Here is a 17916-nt window from a genome sequence, read left to right on the forward strand (position 1 = left end):
TAGGAAAAAGCAAGAATGAGAAATGAAAAATTAGAAACTATGTATTTCAAAATGGATTGAAATTCTAAAAAATAAAATAATCTCTACCTACTTATCTTAACATGATTATGTTGTACAGTAAAAAATGTAAAAGCTAAAATGCTCTTGGAAAATGAGGGTACAAGGAGCCTTTCCAAATATTACATGAAGTGCAGAGCAAATGGAAGCTTGTCTACTGTACTCACCTGCTGGTAAAAGCACCTTGTTCAACATACCATTTTCTCATGGATATAGTCAACTATACTTTATTAGATTATATGCAAGATGGTATCATTAGTGAATGTCTTTGTTCTTTTTGCAGACTCTACCTCATTCTTTTTCTTCTTCACAAATTTCTTTATCACACAATGAATTACTACTATTTTATACAGCAATCAATTAAGGATTTGAAAATGTGATTTTTGTTGAAGTTCAGAATGAGTACGTACTAAAATACTTTACATCATATAAGGTTAAAAAAAAAAAGGCTACTTTGGCAAAATGGTCAAAGTAAAAAGTTACTTTAAACAAGTTGCTTTAAAGAGTGCTTCTTCAATATTTCTAGCGTGAGATTTAGGTTCAAAAGATTATAGTCTTTTACAGGATAGGACTTTTTTCCTTGAGAAATTCTTTCCTTACTATAAGCTGTCTAATACTATAAGTACTATTAGTACTGTTCATATTGCAAGTATCAACTGTCAGTTCACCATGTACCAGTGGAACAAGGCAGTAAGTTTCTGAAATTAAATATGCCTTCCGAGTACTGTAGCATCTGTCCAGTTGCAGAAAGACTTGCAACATAAATATTTTGGTATAAAGATGTATGAAGGACAATCTGCATTTTAGGACTTTTTCCTTTAATATTCAGATGAAGGAGAAAAAATTAAACAGTGTTTTGGCCAACTAACATATCCTTGTTGTCTTCCACAGAAATCTCTCTCAAAGAACAAAGACAAACCTGTGGATCTCCCAAATTAATTATTTTTTAACAGGTTGTGCATGATCTGCACTGCAGTCTCAAGCTACTATTTAGCTTCCTTCAGTCTTTTACCCATGACCAGTTTACTCAAATGGCACATATGGTATAAAAATTGCTCCAAAATGGAATTAAACTACTACTGTGGAAACTTATTTTTTCTTCAACAAAGAGAAAATGTTGCAGCTTTTCATGCAAGTTATTGCTCACATAACAGACATTGTCTCCTTCCACCTTCAACTAGATAGAAGAAGAAACTGTCAAGGTCATGGTTCAGTATTTGTGTAGGCAACAGCAATGCTTATACATCACTGTATAATTATTAAGTAACTAATCCTATAACATCCCTGTGAGGTTGATAAGTATTCTCTTATAGATGAGACAGTAAACACTAAAGACTAAATGCTATTGACGTCAGCAGAGGGTTATTAAGGACTTTGTAGAAAATCACAAAGTTAGAGTCCTAATTCTGTGACCAATCCAATGGCCTAAGCTGACTAATAATACAGGCTTTAGTGTTTCTCTTACAGAATCACAGATCATCCTCAAATATGCTACATACAAAATGGTATTATTCATCTACTGCATCTGATGTTCTCCAGGAAGCTATAAAGACATGCAATGAAGAATAGTTTCTTCATTTACAGTTATATTTTCCAGATCCTTCCTTTTTGCCATTGAGAGAAAAAGCAACACAACCACAAGTCCATTTATTATTTAGCTAAAGTAAGAAGCTATTTTAATCTCTTTCTGATTAATCCTTTTTAGGGTTTATCTCTCAATTACTTTTATACTATGCAGCATCTGCCTATGGTAAGATGTAATGCATGCAGTTTGGCAAAGAGTAAATGCAGGAAAATAATAGAATTTTTAGTATTTTAACATGTTATTCAAAAATCAGCACTGCAAGCTGAATGCCAGCTGCTAAACATACCATAAAAGCAGACAAAACAATGATATGTAGGAACAGACTGATGTAAATCTGTAGAAATCTGATTCAACATATTGAATTTTAATGGGTCATCACTCTAATAGAACACTGAAGAAAAATAAAAAAAATACGGGGAACTATCTTTTTCTTTACCAGGCCCTTCCAGAATACTTCTATTCACTTGCTACCTCTAACAAATGCTATACTAGCAGAGTATTGAGGCCAGCTAATACGGTGAGTTAATATCATGTAAATTCTTAGCCTCCTAAATAAAAAGGTCACACAGAACCTGTTTACTGGGAATTGTACCTGGCCTAGAATTGTTCAGGAGACTCCTAATTGGCAGAGATCAAAAGAATGCCAAAGACAATTGGAAATATTTTTAGAATAATCAACTGAAGTCCAGAACCCAGCAACATTCCCAGAAACTTTAACCTACTTGCATAAACATAGCAAAAGAAACCAGTGATAGATGTCACCATACTGTGAGACAAGATCTTGTCCTTATTTTGCCTACTTACCCAATCTTAACCAGATGAGTAAATGTAAGGTGCAATATGAAGATCTCTACATAAAAGATGTTATAGCAGGTGGAGGGTGGATCTGCATCTCTGCATGTGTATTTAGCAACAAGTTAGGCAAAAGATCTTATGAATATAACTACTGACTTGTGACTACTTATGACTACTCAGCTTTTGGGTGCTCTTTTCTTACAATTATTGACCATTATAGTTGAGAACTTAAGTTTTTAGCCTGAAGATGGGTATTTCCATCCAACCTCACTCTAGATGTCTAAACATCAATACTGGTCATCTAGACTTCTTGCAGAAAAGTGGGGGGAGAGGGGAGAGAGAGAAAGACCTTGAGGTTCTCAAGGTACATGTGGTACTCTATACATAAATCATTTTTGATAGCTCCTGACCAAATTGTGACACTAAATATTAAGAGGGAAAGCAGTATTTAGAGTATTTCAGGAAAGAAGCTAGTATTATGAAGTTAAATTCAAGGATACAAAAAGCAGTTGTAACTTTGAAGAGGTGCTATGTGAAGAAACACTGATGTCAATTAGATAGGAAGACATACCTTCAGATCTCTTTTTTACATTTTACAGAGACTATACAACAATCATTATTTGAATTACATTAGGTGGAGATTCACTCAACAAATACAAAGCTGAAATGCTGAAATCTGATTCTATTTAATGCCAATCCAGTTACAGTCAATATAGCCCAGAGGGAGACTAAGGTTAGCTCTAGATGGTGAATGGAATTGTGCTGCAGGCATCCTTCTACTTCTTGTTTAGATTTTCACAAACTACAGTGGGAAGAAAGCCACTTAGTGCCCCTCTAAACATTCAAAAGAATATATCAGTCTCATGACAAATTCCATCCTATTGCACCAAGAAGCAACATTTGCATCAAGGTCCCATGTAGACCAGGGCACTTCATAGCTCTTGAAAGGACGTGGAGCTCTTCTTAGCTCCATTCTTCCCGAGATGCCTGCCTCGTGTCCAGAGGATGTTGAGATATGTTAAGCAATGACATAGAGTCATAGAGTCAACAGACAGCACTGCAGGTCTTCCCACAGAAGACACCTGTCCCAAAGTTTAAGAATGCCACAACTGCAAGTGTGAAAAGATTCTGCTTCATCTAGACAAAAGACAGTGGTGATGAAATGAGGTTCACATACGGGACCAGGTTGGTGCTGAATTCCTATGGATATACTTAATCTCTGGAACAAAAAGAATACAGTCTTGTTCCCAGTCTACACAAGGTTGTTGGCTACTGGCACAGGCAGTACTGAGACACACGCAGGCTTTAGCATATTACTCCTGATGTAACCCTCAGCACAGGGTTACAGCACTACAGTGACAGAAAAATAAATAAATAAATAAATAAAGCTGAAACCTCGATATGCAAGAATACATTTTTGAATGGTTTCACTAAATTTTGGACATAAGTTTTTCATATTCAGCTGCATTTACCTTTTTCTGACCTGTCATACAGTTTGGGAAATCCTTCTTGAGGACTATGAGAATTATCTGAAAATACTAAGTAACTATTTTCGACAATGAAAGGCTTCTTTCCAAATAAGTAAATAAAAAAGTGTCAAGAATCTATTTTGAATGAAATTTACATTTTAAAATTTAAATGAGGTTTTGTTTACATTAATAGCCCAACACTATACAACTAAGAGTAGGATGGGTTTTTTTGGTTGTTTGTTTGCTTTTTACTAATACTAATAATATATTCCTATTCTTCCAATAAAATCTTGGAATAATAATATAATAAACTAATCCACGCAGAATAAGTTTTGAAGGTTTGAAACTCTAAAATATTTCAGAACATAGTCTTGACAAGGACCAGATCAGTGGTTACAAGCAATTACATCATTCATTCTCAAATTAATGATTTTTCCAGTTTTAAAAGGAAAGAAGATCTATTGGATAAATACCAAATTCAATATTTAAATATAAAAATTTAAAAAATGGGTTTTCATGCAGCTTAGTAATTTATTTTATCTGTTTGCTTTTGACTTTTTTTCCATCAAAAAATATTTTTTATTTTTCCCAAATCATTTTCCTTCCCAAAATGATGGTCAGTGGAAGACACAGGTGAACCTTCCTTATATCATTGCCTATGCTATTTGAGTTTCTGTTTGCTTTAGGAGCTATTGTTTGGAACATTTGAAAGATGGGTAATACTACAGGAAATAAAGAAAATAAACAAACAAACAAGATACTTCAGAATGCTTGGAAGGTATTCAGTCATTACCTGCTTAGAAAACAGAAGTAGTGTAAATATTACCTCATGGAGTTTGTGGAACTGAAAAACATATTTCCCATCATCAGACAAGGACAAATCCCTCCTAGGTTTCAAATATTACTATTTATAAATTACGAAATGATGGAAACTTTATAACTTAAGTTATAAAAAATATCAACCAGATGGTTTAATGACAAGAAAAAAAAAAAGGAAAAAAAAAGAAAAAAAAAGTAACTAAAACAGGCTTATTGCACCATCTGCTTGACTTTTACATTTTTAATATATTTTTAAAACTATTAAAAAGTAAGTTAAATTATATGGCACCTTGAAGGGATTCTGCATAATTATTAGTAATCCATTTTGGGGTTTAATCACTTTTTGATCAAATGCCTGGCCTAGAGACAGGCCAGATGGCATATAAGCAAAGTCATTTTAAAGAGGAAGATGGTCATTTGGACAAATGGGTAACTGACAGAGGATTGGGTTCATGTGAGCCGTAATAAAGACTTAAATTCAAATTATTCTGCCTTTCTGCATGACATAAAGAATCACATAGGTAGCGTGTCATGTATTGGTAACATACTTGTATGTTACTTATAACATGGTAATGCCTACGGGGAACTTTACTGCTGTTGCTTTTATACAAGGTAAGAATCTACAAGACATGTATCTAGTTTTATTAACTAATTAGAAGTCAATTAAAATCATGATCTAGGTATAGGAAAAAATATTAAATTTACTGCAGTATTATTACTGCAAAAATTACTGCATGATGCTATCATTCATGTTCCATATTTTTGTTGCTTTTGTTTGTATGGATTTTTTAATTTTTTTTTTTTTTTGGTTTCCCATGGAAACAATATAAGCTAAAGTTCCAAAATAGCGAATAAGCAAGCTATCAACAATTTTTTTTCTATATGATTAATATCACAACAATCTGCTCCCCAAGAAATTAATATTTTGAGATATTTGATGTATGAAGAGTGAACATTTACAACCATAGAACATTAGTAAGAAAAATATCATAACCCAGCAATCTATAGATCAAATACTAATGTTATTTAGGCCTGATCCACTCATATGTACTTTTACTTAAAAATGAATATACTCATACTTAGCAACAAAGTACATCTATTCACGCCTTTTTGAAATATGGAAGTAAAGTGGCTAAGTTCTTCCTTGCAGGATGAGGGTCTTAATAGTAGTAAAAAGACACAGATAAAAATTCAGAGAAAATAATATTTTGAATGCTATTTGAATAGCATGAAAAGGATTTTGTAGCAAAGAAATATAACTTCTGACTTTGACTTCTCTAAACAAGTAAACATTAGTAATTTTAGATATTCAAAATTAGTTCTGTTTTTTAATAAAAATGTACTTTTAAATTTACTTATTCATATTCATTATTTTTACATATTATATATATATATGATATATATATACACACACATATATATATAAAGCAAATATAAGCCCCAGTCTCACTAAACATTAATGCATGCTGGTTTTCTATGGAATGCAGCCTTTCCTACACAGAAAAAGGCTGTAACTGAGAACATAAAATAATAAATAAACCATGTTTTTACAAAAAGTAAAATCATTTGTACTTATGTGAATACGAAACATCCTGGTTTTAATTCTGAATATCATTAGATCTCAAACTAAAGGAGATATTTTGCACAGTCATCAGTTTTTCTTTAAAGATGTACCATAATGATCCATACTTTTTTTATTCCCCTCTATTTGCAATTAAAATTCATAATTCTGCTGTGATTAGCCTTTGATTATCACAGTGCTTTGTGAATAATAAAATAATGACTTCACTTAATTGGTGATAGCAAACCATAGATAAAAGCATCACTTCTTTAAACATGCAAAAACTCTGGTGCTACCTATGCAAAATATATCACAAATACATTAAATGTAAGTCCTATCCTGTGTGGTACCAGGCATCAGAAGAAGGAAGTTCACAAAGAACTAAAATGATTACTCTTCCTACAGTAAAAGTCCATACACTCCCACTTATAAAAGCTATTAAAAGCTAAAATGGAACTATAATGCATGTAAAGTACTCATGGAACAATGCATAAACTCTCATTTCAGTAAGCATGTGAAATCCATAGATAATTTTTTTCCTGAATGAGTACTGAAATACGTAGAAAAATGAATTAAAAAAACAATTCATGCTTACCTTTATATGCCGTTTTACTTTCTTTCAGTAAAGTTTTCAGTTGCAGCTTTCAGTTGCATCAAATTTCCATCCTGGACAGTGGTTTATTTTTATTTATTTTGTAGTTATTATGCTAATAATTGTTATAAACTTTATTTGGATGTGTACTGGCATATGTTAATATGATAGATATTATGATATCAACTTAGTCATCAAAAATTAACATACTTTTCATCTAGTTACAGACATAGTGCTTAAAGGATTGTTAAAGGGAACCCTTGCTACTGTCTCTGCTAGTGCTGGTTGGCTGTAAAACTGTAGGTATGAGCAAACTTCACAGGCCATTGTCAGTGTCACAGTGGGCCATTGTCAAAAGCTGGGTGTTTTACATAGTAGAGATTTCAAGTGTTTGGTGCGAGTTATTCTTTCCTTCTCTAGGAGGGGAAAATAAAATATAATAATAATAATAATAATAATAATTATTATTATTATTATTATAAAGGAGGAGTGTCTTTCAGTTATTTAAAGGTCATTTTTGTCATTTTCTTAACCACGCTTCAAAGAAGATACATATAAGCAGTCTTCTTCTTAGCTAAATTTAATGAACTGCCAGTTGGTTTCTGCAGAGAAATATATCTATGTAAAACTTCATGTTGCCTGACACATCTGGGAACAGATACCTGCAATGATTTAGAAGTATCTGACTTCCATGCAAAATTATTCTGTATTAAAACATTATCATGAAATGAGCCAAACACTTAGAGGTTCCTTTTCCAAGAAGAGAAAGTGCAGTTAGCCCTGTCCATGGTGTCAATGAAGTCCTGCCAAGAATTCTGTGTACAGGCTGGGCAAAAATCATCAAGAGAGCTGAGTTTAACCTGTAACATTTACAAAGATGTTGCTTGGGGGATAAAGAGTTTTACTTACAAGAGCCAACTAGAGAAGAGCTTGTGTTACTTCCTTCACAAATGAAAGGTAAGAAGTGATAGGGTTACTTTTTGTAATTATCTCTGTGGAAGAGAGTGAAAAACTACATAAGAAAATGAACAGTGTTGTCATAGGAGGAAATTATAGCCATTAGTAAACATGGGTTGACTAACAAATTCTAGAATAACATTCCAATAGGAGTGCTTTCTGTGTATGTTGAAGAAGCACTCCAAATGCTTTTAGCAGAATCTAATATTATAGGACGAGGTGACTTTTTCAGCCCATGTTAAAACTCAGCTATCCTTTCTCCCTTAGTTGCTGCTTTGCACTTAGGCAAAACCCAAACACCTCCTCCTTCTTCAACTCTGTCCCCTTTATATATCTTTACTTAATTAGAGCAGTGGTTCTTTGCCTTTCCACATATGAAACTGCGTCTCATGTTACCAGTTGAAAGCTTTTTTTTAATTATTATTCTATTTCTCCGACCAATTATATCCCAGTCACAGACCTATTATTGCCTAATTTATATTTTTCTTCATTTCCTCTCCTCTACTTTCTTTTCCTCATTTTCTCCTCACATACTAACACATTCATCATGGAACACAGTGAAGGTTTTGATCACAAATCAGTGTATATTAAGGCTTTCTGAGTTTTTTCCAGACATATTCTAGTTCTGCATTTTATGAGACAGAGAAGGTAGTCATAGTCCTGGTAGTTTCTATTTCTTAACTGAACTCTACACTATTGTTCAATATTGTTTTTCTCACTTGCTAGAGAGATGAAACAGAACTAGTTTTGTCAAAAATATTAACTGAAAGAAACGGAGATTAACTGATACAAAGCAATACTATAAGCATGGCCTTAATAGGCACCATGATCTGTGAAAATACATGTATTTACTCCAAAAAACTCCTTGACTTATTATATAGTGCTGCAAGTTATCTAAATTTTATGTTTTATTTTTATTTTTGAAGTCATATGTATTACATTAATAATTATGTTAATGATTATGTAATCATCAAACAGCAATCGAAATATTTAATACAATCTGACCTCAAATCCCCAAATTATATTTTTTATTTTTATTTTAAAGTAATGTTAGAAGTAATCTTACCAAAGTTGCCAGCACATAAATTAAAAGAATACAGTCAGTCATTCAGCCAATGAATTTAATATGGTCTTATGTATGGTGGTTGCAATCAATTCTTTAGTTGAATATAATTTTGCCTCAGAGAATGCCTGTGATTACCTTGTGTGTGTTGATGTGGAAGAAACTTTGCTGAACTGCAGTTGATTTCACAAAGCAAATGACAGATTTTTTTTTTTGTTTTTATTTTTTTCCTGTTCAAAGAGAAATGAATACAATTTTTGAGTAGAGCCAGAACTGGGTTGCAATATTTCCAGCTGATAACAACTGAGAGCCATGCTAGTAAATACTTGTAAGCTCTAGTTTGGTAGGTGTGCTGTTTCAATTTCAGGTGCAACTTTCATTGCCTGTTTATTTTTCAGTTTCTTCCACTAGCATGTACAGAAAGACAAAATATTAATCTTTAGTATGTTCTGTTTATCAGCCTTACTCTGTTTATTAAGATAAAAGGTTCAAACAATCACATTTCCTGATGCAGTCAGTATAATTCTTCCAATTTTACCTTTAATTTTCTGTTTCCTGGCTATGGTCCTTTTGCTTCAGGACTACAAATTAAATCATCATTAAGGTGAAGAATGAAAGAAGAAAACAACACAAATCAGTGAGGACAGTATTCTTATAAAAACTTCATTCTTAACAATAAATAAATGACAAGCACCTTGAATTTACTCAGTATTTCAGAGGAATATGAAATAAGATGAGGCAGATACTCACAGGAAGAAAAGAAGAAAAAAAAGAAAAAGAAAAAAATGTTGAACATGAAGAACAGGTGGCTTGCAGCTACAGTTCAGTGCTCTATATCAGAATGTTATCCTTCCTTTGTTTCATAGAGAAAGTTATTGTGACATGCTGAGATTACATGTTGGTAAATTCTAAACAAAGAAAAAGGACTTTTTTTTATGCAGCATGTGGTTAGACTGCAGAACTCAGTGTCACAGAAAATCTTTGAGGTTAAGAATATAGTAAGATTTACATAAATATTGATAATGATAAAAGAAAACCACAAGTTTTTTGTTTGTTTGCTTCTTTTTCTTGTTTGTTTCATTAGTGTTTTTGTTTTTGTTTGGTTTTGAATATGACTAAACCTCCTAATTCAGCTCATGACATTTTCTAATCACAGTAAATTAGGGAAATGACAAGGATGAGGAAAGAGCTGTCTCATATCTGTCTGCTGATTCTAAATGGATTCTTAATACTATAACTAAACTATCTTGTACTAGCCATTGGCAAATATATTATTGGACTAATTGCATTTCTGATATAAGGCATCAACAATTCCTGTGCTTTGAGTTGTACTTGATCAACAGAGGCTTAACTTTCAAAGTATACATGAGTTTTGATTAGTATCACTGGAGGGTTGTTATTTTTAGTGCCTCTACAAACTAGCTGTTAATTGATCGATGAAAATTCAAATAATCCACAACTGACTTTATTTAACTTGCATACACACAAATATACAAATATAAAAATCAGTCATTTCAAGTATGGTCCTTATTCTCTCTATCTCAGTCCATTCACAGGGAAACTTGGAATAACATATGCCTCACAAAACTGCCTTGATGTTTGCAAAGTGAGCTGAAATTCTTTGGAAGCAGTTCATAGAAAATTGAAAGGTATGATTGGATATCTACAGAGATACATGTCTACAGAAACTGGAGCACCTCTCCTGTGAGGAGAGGCTGAGAGTGTTCTGACTGTTGTCTAGAGAAGAAGAGGCTCAGGGGAAATCTTACCAATGTGCATAAATACCTGAAGGGAGGGTGCAAAGAAGATGAAGCCATGCTCTTCACAGTAGCGCCCAGTGTCAGGACAATAGGCAATAGACGTAAGCTGTAACACAGGAGGTTCCACCTAAACCTCAGGAAGCATTTCCTTACTGCGTGGGTGACTGAACACTAGCATAGGTTGCCCAGAGAGGCTGTGGAATCTCCTTCCATGGAGATCTTCATAAACCACCAAAACATCCACCTGGGCAACCTGCTCTAGGTGTCCCTCCTTGAACAGCGGTGTTGGAACAGATGACCTCCAGAGGTCCCTCCCAACCTCAGTCATTTTGTGATTCTGTGATATGTTAAATATTAACTCACAAAGTATTGTATTATCAAATTAATGCATATTAAGGATAATTTAAAATGATTATTTTTTCCCATAAAATGTGTAGTAAAGACATTTCTTGTAGACCATGCATAAGAGAATTTACTCAGTTCCAGGAATTTTAATTGTGCATTTCTAAACTAGAATAAATGCCCTGAAAGTGTCTTAATTATGTACCTGTGTCAGAATTTTGTTATCTAACCTCAGACAAAAGTGTTTCTTGAATACATTTTTTTCAAATAAAAGTAAAATTCTTACATCATAGACAATTCTTTAAGCTTCACAACATCCTTTTTGTTATTTGCAAAAGCTTCTGATACACTCAGAGTATGTTCATGTTCTGTAACAAGTTAAAGTGTCATCTTATAATTGCATGTTGAGTCTCCCATCCATGTTTGCTCATCAGTAATGCTTTGTGAAAGGTTTTATTTATTACTTTTCCAGCATTTAGACTCAATGTTTCAAGTACGCACTTCATGATAATGTTAGTCACTAGTTAAGACTACAGAATTGAAACAGTTTAACTTCACATTTTCAGTGTTTCTTTCATGGTTAGCAAATGACTTTGTGGTCTGCTCATCAGCAAGCTAAAGCAGCTTAACCAACCCCAGAACAATAGCTCTTAGTAACCTCCAGGTATGGGCTGAATGAACAAACTCTTGTACTCCCTAAATTCATTCATTTCTTGTTGGAAGAGGTGCTAGGTGGCTTTCTTTTGGCACTCACTAAACAGTTTTCTTCCTGCATAGAATGATGCATCCTGTCATAAATATTCTCAAAATCCTTTCCAGTGAGAAGGTTCTTTTTAACTTCCTGAGCAAAGACATTATTTTGATGTAATGTCAGAAATACTCACCTACATGAAAATTCTCATTACTTAAGATGATACTTTTCTTCAAGAAGACTGATGATCTTTGTTTGCCAATAAGCCTATTTTTATTAGCATTTTATTCAATAGTGGCAAAAAAATGATTCGTTTTCTACATTGATAAAGCCTTACAATTCAATGTCTATCATCCCAAATCCATCTTTGAAATACTGACCTACTGATGCTAATACTCTGTACACTTATACTACAGGGAAACCTGAGAGCCACCATCAAAATAAAATGACTTTCAGAAATACGTTTTTAATTTCCCAGGTTGATATATCAACCCTTACTTATGAAAGGGAAACAAGTCACTGGTATGTACAACAGGTACCTATTGCTTGACATTAGAATCTTAACATTAGTAGAGTAAATCTGATGAAGCCTTAGGCTACCATATGAACTCTACATAACATGAATATAGTATTTGTGGTGACTGAGCAACACTAAGCATTGTGTTGAGGTCTGGATGTTGAGGCGCAGATGAGGAGAGGGCATGCTGATCAAGGGTGGCACCAGATGAGAGCAATATCCAGGAGATATCAGAAGACATCCTGCCCTGCAACAAAGAACAACCAATCTGAAGGAACATAACATCTATGTCTCAAGAACTGAGTGGACTATAGCTGACAAAACAAAGTTTGTACAGATATAAGAACACATGGAAAGTCTCAAGCACGATCCCTCCTTGGATGCACCCAGCTTGAGCTCATATGAGTACCATTAAATTCTCTCTGTTTTAAATGAGTTGACTGTGAATGAATTCTGGATGCCTGGGGAGACCCATACTGTTTGGGGAAACAATGGGATCCCCTAACACTTTATTGCCTGAAAAACTACATATAAACAATACGTTAATTCAGAAAATTCAAAATGGCACCTTCTTAAAAGAAATCCAAGAAACATCTATGTTCAAGAAAGGAATCTCTCTAACTAACATGCATTTTCATATAACTTGATAAATATTTGTCTACTGTAGTAATGTATCATGTTTTACAATATACATTGCTGAATACATTACTGCATGATTTTGTTGAAATGGACTGAAGAATCAAATTCTCATTTAGCTAAAGAATCCTATAAAGAGAATTCTAATTAAAAATAAATTAATAAATAAATAGTGAGAAAATTTACAAGCAGGTATCTCAGTCTAACATAAGACTGTGCATATACTGTGGAACTTTAGCAAACCATTTTTGTTATCTTTTATTCAAATAGAAATATTGGAACTTAGAATCTTTGAAATGGATGTAAACTGTCAGGATTAGAGACACAATATTTTAATTGTCATCATTTCTCTTCTGACCCAGATGTGTCATGTTATGAACATCTAAACACAGAAGTGAACTGCGAAGCTTCCAAGAAACAATATTCTTCAAAGAGTCACAATGAAAACGCTGGTAAGCAGGTTTTAGAACTGTCTATCATGACAAAACTAGATACACTGTAAAGAATATATTAAAAAAAAAAAAAAAAAGAATAAAACCTATCAGAAAGAAAACTTTCAAATAACTTTTCTTTCCCTTTGCTGAAGAAAAGCTGCTAATTTAATAAGCAAGTAAAATTAGTTTCTGCCCTTGATAAAATAATTTGAAAAATTATGAAACAAAGCTTAATCACTGCTTTTTGAGCAGCATATTGTCCACGCTGCTTCTAGTGAATTAAAACGTCTTCTGTGTAGAATTGCCTAATAATCACTTGTATCTAAGATAATTGCCCCTAAACTGTTTCTGAGCCAAGGACTATATATATTGAGAATATGATTTTGTCATGATTATTTGTTTAGGAGAAAGGGCTTTTGCTTTTAAGTAGCCCTTATATATGTGTGTGTATATTTAATAAAGAAGGTCTAAAAATTTCTCTACTTTAGCAGAGCTACAAATCTGTTGGAGAGAATGTAATGAAAATAGATGCTCAGTTGATACACCAATCTCCATTAATTTTGTGAGCCTTCCACCTGTCTGGAAATACCCAGTTCTGACCATGCTCAAAGGACTATGTCAATATTATCATCACCCACATATACATATATATATACATATTGACATTTCATCTTATTTACATAGCAGTTTCCACAACAGCAACTTGATCCTTACCCATACAATAAATATGTCCAAAAAATGCTCCCAGAGTTCACTTAAATCTCTTTGATTTCCAGTTAGCAAGACCAGCAGAGAAGGGTTGAAGACTGTGATCTAACAGGTTAATTTTAAATACACACACGTATACACACACATAAGTTTTTACTCAGGAAGAAAAAAATAAATAAAAACTGAAAATTAAAAAACAAACCCTTCATTCACTTTGAAGAAATTCTCAACCTCTGCTGTTTCATTTAGCATCCTCCATCTTAACATGCTTTTCCTAGTATAAGGTGAAAGTCAGCACAAGATTTGAAGCTGAAGCTACAAAAACAAATGTCTCAAATAGGTGATTTTCAAACTAAGAAAGCAGTAAAACAGTGAATTCGAGACATCAGTAAACTCAAAGTTGACATGTAATCACTGTATAAAAAAATACTTAAATTGGTTCCAGAACTGCCCCTAACTAAAACTCCATTGATTCATCTCTATATACTATGTATAGTTTAATTTCCCTTACTTTTGAAAAACAAACAAACAAACAAAGAACTAAAACTAAATGAATAAAATGAATATTATATTGTGATTCCAAATTTACTGTTAATGTACAATCACCTCAGGCATTTGCAAGTCTTAGAAGTTTTCCTTTATTTTTCCCAGATTTTTTTTTGTATTATTTCTTTTTGCTTTATTTTTATAATATTGGGCAAATCATTTTAGCATATTGCTTGAGCTTCCATGTTAAAATCATGAGAATTTGACACACAGGCATCTCTGCACAGCACTCTGACAGGCCTTATAACTAAGAACTGGGGCCTCCTATCTCTGGTAAGTCTCTGGGAACCTAGACTCTATGGTGGTTTTACTCAGTTGGGTAGCTGAGCTCCATCACAACAGCTCTCTCACTCCCCCTCCTCAAAGGGAAAGGGGGAGAAAATACGATGCAAAGGGCTCAAGGGTTGAGATAAGGACAGGGAAATCGCCCAACAATTACCGTCAAGGCCAAAACAGACTCAGTATAGAGAGACTGATGTCATTTATTACCTTTTTCTAACAAGCTAGAGCAGTGAGAAACTCAAAACAAACTAAAACCACCTTCCCCCCCACCCACCCTTTTCTATATCCTCTCCCCGAGCGGCGCAGGGAAATGGGGAATGGGAGCTGCGGTCAGTCCCTGATGCTTCGTCTCCTCCACTCCTTCACGGTCACTCTCTGCCCCTGCTCCACGTGGGGTCCCTCCCACGGGATGCCGTCCTTCCCGAACTGAGCCTGCGGGGGCTGCCCAAAGGCAGCAGCTCTTCAAGAACTGCTCCCACACGGCTCCGTACCACAGGGTCCATCCCCCAGGAGCAAACTGCTCCAGCACGGGTCCCCCACGGGCGGCAGCTCCCCCCAGACCCCCTGCTCCTGCGTGGGCTCCTCTCCACGGGCTGCAGCTCCGGCCCGGGGCCTGCTCCTGCGGGGGCTCTCCATGGGCCGCAGCCTCCTCCAGGCCACATCCACCTGCTCCACCGGGGGCTCCTCCACGGGCTGCAGCGTGGAGATCTGCTCCGTGTGGGACCCATGGGCTGCAGGGGGACAGCCTGCTCCACCAGGGGCCTCTCCACAGGCCGCAGGGGAACTTCTGCTCTTTGCCTGGAGCACCTCCTGCCCTCCTGCTGCACTGACCTTGGGGGCTGCAGGGCTGGTTCTCACTCCTCACTCTCCCAGCTGCTGTTGTGTAGCAATTTTTTTTCCCTTTCTTAAATCTGCTCTCACAGAGGTGCAAACAGCATTGCTTATTGGCTTTGCTCTGGGCAGCTTTGGGTCCCTTTTGAGCCAGCTGAAACTAGCCCTTTTGTAACACGGGGCAGCTCCTGGATTCTTCTCACAGAGGCCACCCCTACAGCTCCCCCGCTACCAAAACCTTGCCACGTAAATACACTACAGATTCTCTTTCTCATCATTGATCACTTAACCAGACCTCTAATGGCTGGAATTCAGTGGAATGTTTCTTTTCCAAATTACGTTTGTAGATTGTATCTATGTCAATTGATGTTTATGAAATGTCCTTCCTTTTATACAGAAGAAGTTAAGCTTGATTTGTTCAGCAGACCAAATTCATTGTGTTCATATGACCACTATCTTTATGTACAATCCAGGAAGTCCAGCTGGGGAAGGAAGGCATTAAACAAAGAAGAGATCAAACCATATTTAATTTTAATATAAATATTTCAGATTAAATTTATATTCCTTGCCATAACAATGAAGATAACTAATGGTTGCACGTTTCCTCTCTTATGGTTCATGCTGTTTGTTTTGAGGGATCGAAACAGATTTAGAATTCTATTAATAAATTTACTGTGCTGACTAATATTACCTTAACTCAGATTCTTCTGTGAGCCCATAGCAATTTGACTGTATTTATGTTTAACTATCAGTTTTCATTCTCTTTTAGGTTCAAAAAAAAAAAAAAATGGAGCAGGTACCGGATGAGATACTGAAAAAAATGTCCCCATAAATTGTCTTCCTTATCAAACAAAGATACTTCAACTTACACTGCTTAAGTTAATGAAAGAAGTCATAGAACATCTCAGCAAAGTTGGACTTCAATCAAACTGGTTTCTTTTGGTTCGTTTTGTTTTGTTTTTTCTCTGCTGACTATGTAAGTATTTCCCTCTAGTGGGCCTTCTTCCATGAGATCCTACAGCTGCATCATGTCTAACTTGAAATAATTACTGAAACAAGAAGACTGTGCTAGAAAACTAGGTCAGAAATGATATGACTGCAAATATGGTCACACTTGGATTTCTACATATCAGTTATGTAACTGATAAGTTTTAGGGAAGATTTACAGAGAAACTGGAAGATATTACTTCAGGCAGGTGATGAAAAACCTTCTGCAGGAAAGATGAAAATGCCTAATAACTTCAATTTAATGTTGTTTGTACCAATCAGAAATTTACCCTATGTTAGTGAGCAGTCCATCCCCAAAATATGGGCTTAATAAATGATGCATGCAAATATTCTTCTAAGCACATACACACACACGCACACAGAGCCATGCAGAGATTTTCTGACAGTGAGGTTTGGGTCATTTACAGAAAAGTTGAAAAAAAAAAAAAAAACAGGGATTAATTTCACAGGGAAGGTTAGATTAGAACTGGATTTTTTTTTTTTTCTTTTCAGAGGTTAAGGGGAGGAGGGGCAGAATTTTTCATCTCCTGTGCCTCTTTTCCCTTTTCATTGTACAAGAGCATGCATATATTGTATGAATCACATGTTCTGAAACAAGTGCTCAGGTGCAGGACAAGTAGGCTTCTACAGTAGGATAGTAGAGGATGAAGCAAGGCCAATATTTAATGACTCCGGGACTTAGTTGCTCAACTTACCTGGAATGTAAATGATATGCTGTGATGTTGGTCCTTTGATATTTCTCTATCTACTACAGACTCAACAGAATTCTCAGGAACACAGCTACTCACTGTCATCTACACTATTTTCCCACCACTTCCATTCATCAGAAAGTAAAATGTCTCTCCACAGTATACCAGCTGAGTTTTCACCTCCTATAATAAACACAGCATAAATATATCTGCATGGGGACCCGAGCATACATATGCAGATACATATAAAAGAAACAAGTCAGTTACCTAACATTAGTCAGAAAGCTCCTCAGCTCCAGTGAGTTGGAAAAATTTTATACTGTATTGTGTATTCTGAAACATATTATTTCACATGCAGAAGGCACAAAAAGCCATGTTCTTGTTCATCTGAAGCAAATTGCACAAAGTTTATATCAAGAACATGGTTTACACACTAACAGATAACAAAGAACATCCTGCTATTAGTACATAACAACTGGAGGCTTCATAGTAAGGGTGAAAGCATATCAGTGCTTAATGAGAAATTGTTCTTATAACCTGAGTTTTTACTGATGCTGCACAGAGTTAAACAACA

General features: G+C 35.0%; 1 long non-coding RNA gene across 1 annotated transcript; it reads left to right on the forward strand.

Moving 5' to 3' along the window:
- Positions 1-10231: 10231 nt before the first annotated feature.
- On the forward strand, positions 10232-17613 carry LOC310897729. The gene is made up of 3 exons (XR_014582507.1): positions 10232-10547; positions 13207-13296; positions 16415-17613. It is a non-coding gene; the product is annotated as an uncharacterized lncRNA (long non-coding RNA).
- Positions 17614-17916: the final 303 nt, after the last annotated feature.

The sequence above is a fragment of the Anser anser genome, assembly GCF_964211835.1.
Source record: "Anser anser genome assembly, chromosome: 3".
Classification (NCBI taxonomy): Eukaryota; Metazoa; Chordata; class Aves; order Anseriformes; family Anatidae; genus Anser; species Anser anser.